The following is a 6,970-nucleotide window of genomic DNA, read 5'->3' as shown; positions in this document are numbered from 1 at the left end:
ATTTTGTGGGCAGGGGAGGGGAGGGCAGGGGCCTACCGCCCCCTGTCACGGGCGTAAATTGATCTCGTTAACTCCGTGACACTTTTCTGTCTCAGTAAAGAGTTATGTTTTTTTTCCCCTCAATCCATGAGTAGTTCTTTATTGTTTTTTCTTCTGATTCTCTCCCCTTCCTACTGGGGAGGGATGGGTGAGCAAACAGCTGTGTGGTGCTGAGCTGCCTGAGGGGTTAAACCACATCACTTTTGTTGGGATATACTTAATTATTGTAAAATACGGGGAAGGAAGAGGAGCAAGGGAGTTCAAGGAAGAATTCTTTTCTTTCATCACAATAACGTTAACATATAACAGCACTATCATCATCTCAGAGTATCTGTCCATTCAAACATGGAGAAAACTCACAGCTTGCCTTTGTGATGTGGCTGCATAACATGTGTTTTTCTTCTAAGATAGTAAGGTAGGCACAAAAGACCAGCATTTCAATAGTGATATATGCACCCATCTGTATGCTTATATGTTAACTCGGTAAGGAAATGATTCTAGTATTTGCTATCAGATTTTTTCAAAATAGAGTAAATAATTTCAGATGAATGCACTCCATTGGGTTACCTCCATGCTTAAAAGAAATTAAGGAAGTAAGGAAATGCATGTTTTTTACAGCATATGTTAGCGTGTAATAGTAACAGCACAGTGACAGAAGCCATTCTAATGAATGTTATGCTCCTGGTAGTGACAGCACACTGGCGTTTGGAATAAACCAGTTGCAGTTGGCTGAAAGCTTGGGCAAATGTATGTTTGTAGACTGTCATATAATGCAGTTGGCATAATTCTTGCCAACGATCGTGAACATAAATACAGCAGCATGGCTTTTTCCAGCTTCCAGGTTTACAAGCCATTTGATCTGCAACTCAAACGTGGTATACAACATCTAAAGTATTTTTCATGTCAAACAAGAAAGGAGTATTCAAATATGATGAGAATATATAATTACTAGTTCTGAAAGGATGTACACCAGATATCTTGAGTCATCTCTACACTACTTGTCAGTAAAATAACCTGTGAATATTAAATTGATTCTAAGCTTTTTTAGGGAAAGCACCTCAGCTTCCCATAGACTGCAAAAAAAGAGAAGTGAAAGATCTTAGAGAAACGTAGTGTCTGTTCAATATCTGACAGCAAAATAGCCATCTGCTACAATCAAAATGCCTCTGATGATACAAATTCTGAAAAACTTTTGAAGGAAAGCAGTTCTATCACACAACGGAAGAAAGTGAATAAAAATGAATTAATTCAAGGATATCACTCCTCCTAAGTCCCACTGATTTATGATGTCATGATGTTAGACTATCCTTCAACTTTTTTATGAACGACAGCAAAACATTACACCTTGTTGACTCCTCTATTTTGTACACAGTTATTTACTGTAGAAATTCCCTAATTGGCTTTAATGGCTGAAAAATCTATTGTAAACTTCTGAAAGTTGCAAATTGGCCTGTGAAAAAATGCATTAAAAAAACTCCACTGCCCTTTGTTCCATTATTTTGACAGTTATAGTGTATATTATTCATTAAACTTCATACTGTGCTGATGTATATTCTGGAAAAATAATGAGTTGTGATCTCATTTTAGTCAAGATCCTCTAGACCATCCAGCTGAGTAAAAACGGTGACAGCGTGAGGGTACAATAGATTTGCACTTGACAAAACATTTCTTTCCTCAGAAGAATAGTCTGATGAGCCATTAAAGTAAACAAGGATCAGGTCCCAGTGTAATCTCTTCAGTAATCTCTTCAACTTGCCTTGAGAAGGAGAGGGAAAAAAATGTATAAAGACAGGAACTGGACAAGAAGGAAAGGAGGAGAAGAATATTTTCCCTTTTGAAGAGAAATCCAATATCCATTCATGGTCTTCCTTCCAGGATTCCTTGTATCTGCATTTTATGGATTGTATAGATTGGACGAACCATACTAATAATTTATAATGTCTAAGTACGAGGACACTTCAATGAACACAAGGGCTTTGACTCAAATGCTATATAAATCTATGGTAAAGTGGCCAGGCCTGGATTCAGTTGCAGAGGAACAGAGGGTAAAACTGAACTTCAGCAAAGCGAACAAAGAATGGCCATAGTATGACATGTACATTATCAGTGACAATCTACAAATGATGAAAACGGTTTGATACTGAAAATGATGAAGTTTCAATAAAGCGCCAAATATTCCCTTAATGTCAGAAGACATTGAAACACCAAAAACTAACTGCAAAACTACCTGTACATTCAAAATTACTGTTTATATTCCAGAGATTGTTGCAGAGACAGAGAGCTCAAGAGCACTCTGACATAGATGAATGTCTAGGTTTGGACTCCTAGGAGTTATTGTGTTACGGAGTTTTTCATAGTCAAACCTTGCTCCCATTAAAATCAAGAATAGCTATGATGGAATGAGAACTGGGACACAGATAATCAATAATCAGTCTTACAGTATTAAAAGTCTTGAAAGTCTTTTACAGTGAGGGTGGCGAGGCACAGAAACAGCTTGCCCATAGAGGTGGTGGAAGCCCAGTTCCTGGAAACACTCAAGATCAGACTGGACTGGGCTCTTAGTAACCTGATATAGCTGGGAGTTTCCCTGTTAATTGCAGGGGAGTTGGACCAGATGACCTTTAAAGGTCCCTTCCACCTCTAAGGATTCTATAATAATTGGAATTACAGTGCATGTCTTCATAAGAAACTGTTATGTGTGATGCAGCCTCGCTTTCCTGGAAACAGCTATTTACAGGCCAACTGATAATAAGCAAGAAATTAATTCCTTATTTTGCTTTGCTTGTATGTGCAGGTTTTGTTTCGGCTACTAAATTGTCTTTATCTCAACCTACAAGTTTTTTCCACTTTTGTCCTTCTAATTCTTTTCTCCATCACACTGGGGAGAGTACAAAAGTGGCTGGATGGTGCTTAGCTATCTACTGTGGTTAGAACACAACCATAATTTACTATTAATGGCAGCAATCTCTGGGATTTTGGAGTTGTTTACAACAGAGGTTCCAGACTCCCTATTGTTTTGTTTTCTCCGACATGCAGAGTTTGCTATACATATTTCTGCTTACAAAAATTAGGACACTGACATTTTTCCCCTGAAAGAAAACTGTAAGGAAATGACCAACTGATTGATATTGGTAGGATTATTCTGCAGATCGCTATACAGAGGGATAATTGGTAATTTGTTCACTTGAATCTGTAGAATCTGACAGTTTTCTTTCTGGAAGCCCTGTGCGAATGAACTTAGTACAGATGCTTTTCTTTCTTTACTATTCTTCGCTCAAGTAATAGTCAGCCAAGCTGTACACAATTTGCACATGAGAGGACCGCATATAAGGAACAGCCCTAACATCTTTAGCAATGTCTTAACTCATTTTCACTTTCCCTATCATCCAATTCATTGGAAAAAGGATATGGTTTGCACAGGTCTTTGTCACAAAACTAAATTCCACTCAAGAAAGACAATAGTTTACTGGGAAACCATTGGGTTGAGAAAGCATTGGTTACTGGAGGTAAACATCAGCTGTTCTTCTTCATTAGTACAGACATCAGTGTCACAGATTCTGCAACACTATACCAAAATTTACACTGAAAAGTTTCCAAGATACTAGGCATCATGGGAATGCTGATAAAATCTCTGCAACAAGGACAAGCTGAGAGCTGGGGCTATTCAACGTGAAGAAGAGAAGGTTCTGGGAAGACCCGAGAGTGGTCTGTCAGTATCTAAAGGGAGGCTGTAAGAAGGAAAGGGACATACTTTTTAGCAAGATCAAGGGAGTGGATTCAAACTTAAAGAGGGTAGATTTAGGTTAGACATAGGAAAAAAGTCTTTTACAGTGAGGGTGGTGAGTCAGTGGGACAGATTGCCCAGAAATGTTGAAGATGCTTCATCCCCAGAGACATGATTCAAGATAGGGCTGGACAGGGCTCTGAGCAAGTTGATGTAGCTGTAGGTGTCCCTGCTTATAGCAGGGGAGTTGGACTAGATGGCCTTTAAGGTTCCCTTCCAACTCAAAAGATTCTGTGATTCTATGAAAAAGGTTAGGATTAAGATAGACAGGGCAAACAGATAAGGAAGAGGTGCATTTTCTTTGTGTAACACTTCCTGTTTTCACATACTTTTTAGGAGCCTTGGAAGTTAACAGTCTGCCACTATCAGAAACAAAACTTTACTAGGGAACCATAAGGAAAACCAAAAAAAAAAAACCCACACATCCACAGGGTTGCAAATAGGCATAGAAAAAGAGAGTTAAGAAGTCTGGGTCTGACACCACTCTTGCTTCTGACACACAACCTTCAACTTCAAACAGGTGATTTATCATCTCCATAGTGTAATTTGTGTAATTTTGTTTCCAACATTAAATAAATGTTAAAGACATAATTGGAAAATACTTGGAATTACTGAAGAAAAGAATGAAAAGAAAACATATGGACTAAGTTTTCTCATATTGATATCACAGAATCATAGAATGGCCTGGGTTGAAAAGAACCACAATGATCACTGAGTTTCAATCCCCCTGCTATGTGCAGGGTCACCAACCACTAGACCAGGCTGCCCAGAGCCACGTCTAGCCTGGCCTTCAATGCCTTCAGGGATGGGGCATCCACAGCCTCCTTAGGCAACATATTCCAGTGTGACACTACCCTCTGATTGAAAAACTTCCTCCTACTATCTAACCTAAACCTCCCTCACCTTAGTTTGAAACCATTCCCCTTTGTCCTATCATTATCCAGCTTCATAAACTTCATAAACTTCCCCTCCTGTTTATATGCTCCCTACAAATATTGGAAGGCCACAATGAGTTTCCCTGGAGTCTTCTGTTTACCAAGAAGAACAACCCAAATATAAATCCAGAAAGAAAATAAGAAATGGTTCATACAATTCAAAGGTGATTGTATAATCAGTGAATATACATATGTTATAATTAAGAACTACACAACAAAGTAAGGCTAAACAGGTTAACACACTAAAGAAGAACAGATGGAAAGCTTACCCTTGTCCTGGGCTCACTGAGAAGAGTCCAAGAAGAGTGATCTCCAAAAGAGATCCTTCCCCAGAGGTAGTCAACTTTTAAATGGGGTCTAGAAGAGCTGACTCCCAGGGCTGACTCATTGCTCGCCTCAGGTGGTTAGTCAGAGGTTCAGGCCATGATTCAGTAGTTGCCATACACTCCACCCCTTCACGGTGTGAATCAATGATCAAGCTGATTAAAGGGTAAGCTTTCTCTATTATAGAGATCCAATACATCACGACGCTTATACAGTTTTCATCGCGATGCATGTTGATACAATTCAAGACAAGTGACGATTGGTGAACATTCATATTCTTTTATGGGCCAGTGCTTGATGATGTTACTGGAGGCATGCGGTCATGAGGTGCAGGTCTGTCCTATGCTCCATCAGTCCCATATAGACCATCACCAGGTGTTGCATGTGATCTGACAGTGACACTGGAACTCTTTGATGGCATTTTGTTCCTTCCGGTGATCACGAAGGCTCAAAGACTCACAGGGAGTAATACGGATGTTTCAAAGGTACCAGGAAGGGAAGGTCTGCTCTCCAGGGCAAGATACAGGCCGTATTTCTATCCTGGGTCAACACCTCAGCTTGTACTGGGGTACGTCCCGGCCGCCTGTACCACACCTTCTGGTCAGATGTCTGCGGCTGCGTAACTATATCAGGCACGAAAGGGGGTGTCCTAATCTGCCATCTTGCAGTGTTGACGCAGGTCAGGGCATATCTCACCCCCTCAGACCAAGGAAGTGGCCCAGTGTAATCAACCTGCCATTGCTGGAGAGGATTGTGTCCTCTAGCAAGATGGGCTGTTGTTTCTGGCAATGATCTCTGTCTCAGAACATGTGTCACAATCCCGGCATGCCTGGACGATGTCTGGTAACTGTATGGGCAGTCCCCATGCTTTATCAGCTGCCCACATTGTATTTTGTCCTGCATGCCGTAGCTTCTGATGTAACCAATGGGCGATGTTCTCAGATAGTGAATTCTCAATCCATCAAACTCGGGCCAGAGGGTCAACTTCATCATTTCCCAGTGACTGTAGAGGCTGATGACCAGAAACATGGTAGACATGTACAGTCCTGTGTTTGACTGTATTCCATATATCTAACCACATGTCCTTGCCCCAGATCGGCCGGGCTTGGATAGTCCATTCCTGGGTGGCCCACTGTGCAATCCAAAGAGTGAGCCCCTGGTACACAGCCCAACTATCTGTACAGATATTCAGGATAGCATCACCGGGTTTCTTAGTTATAACCATCCACACGGCTCACAGTTCTGCCCACTGGCTGCTCTGACCATCCCCCTCATCAAACCAGATTGTCTCAGTAGGAGGGATGGTATGCTATCGCTCTCCACTTGCTCGTGTTGCTCTTGCTGGACCCATCTGTGTACCACGCACCTTCAGAGATAGGATATTTTTCCTCCTGAACAGTACTCTTCTCTGGTGGAGCACCAGTGTTTCTTTTGGTGCATCACTGTGATACGTCACTGGGCCTAGGATCTTCTGAAGTTCTTCTTTCAATGGTGATGAAGACAGACTACTCCTTTGGCTGAGATAGGCGACCCATCGCTTGGGCCACCCCTGTCTTAGGAGGGTGGGTCAGATCTTCCACCCACCCCTGAAGCAGCAGAGTGGTCTTAACTAAAACTTCAGCCGTTTGAGTTATCGACTTTACTGCCTGTAATGCAGAGTAGGCAGCCAATAACTGTTTTTCAATCATACTGTATCTTTCTTCTGCTCTGTGCCAGACCTGAGACCAGAAACCAGTGGGGGTCCAAACAGAACTCTGGTGTTGCCACAGGCCCCAGCCAAAACTGTCTTGAGTGATGTGAATGTCCAACTCGGCTGGGAGGTTAGGATTGAGTATACCCAATGCCTGGGCTTGTTTAACTGCCAGTTTTGCCTGTTGGAAAGTGTCCT

The 6,970-nt window shown here is 41.5% G+C and overlaps 1 long non-coding RNA gene across 2 annotated transcripts in view; it reads left to right on the top strand.

The window, feature by feature from the left end:
- Positions 1-6,970, top strand: part of LOC116217858 — an 89,749-nt gene that overhangs the window by 895 nt on the left and 81,884 nt on the right. The window lies entirely within an intron of this gene.

The sequence above is a fragment of the Meleagris gallopavo genome, chromosome 1, assembly GCF_000146605.3.
Source record: "Meleagris gallopavo isolate NT-WF06-2002-E0010 breed Aviagen turkey brand Nicholas breeding stock chromosome 1, Turkey_5.1, whole genome shotgun sequence".
In the NCBI taxonomy this organism is placed as follows: Eukaryota; Metazoa; Chordata; class Aves; order Galliformes; family Phasianidae; genus Meleagris; species Meleagris gallopavo.
This window is presented reverse-complemented; position numbering and strand designations above follow the sequence as displayed.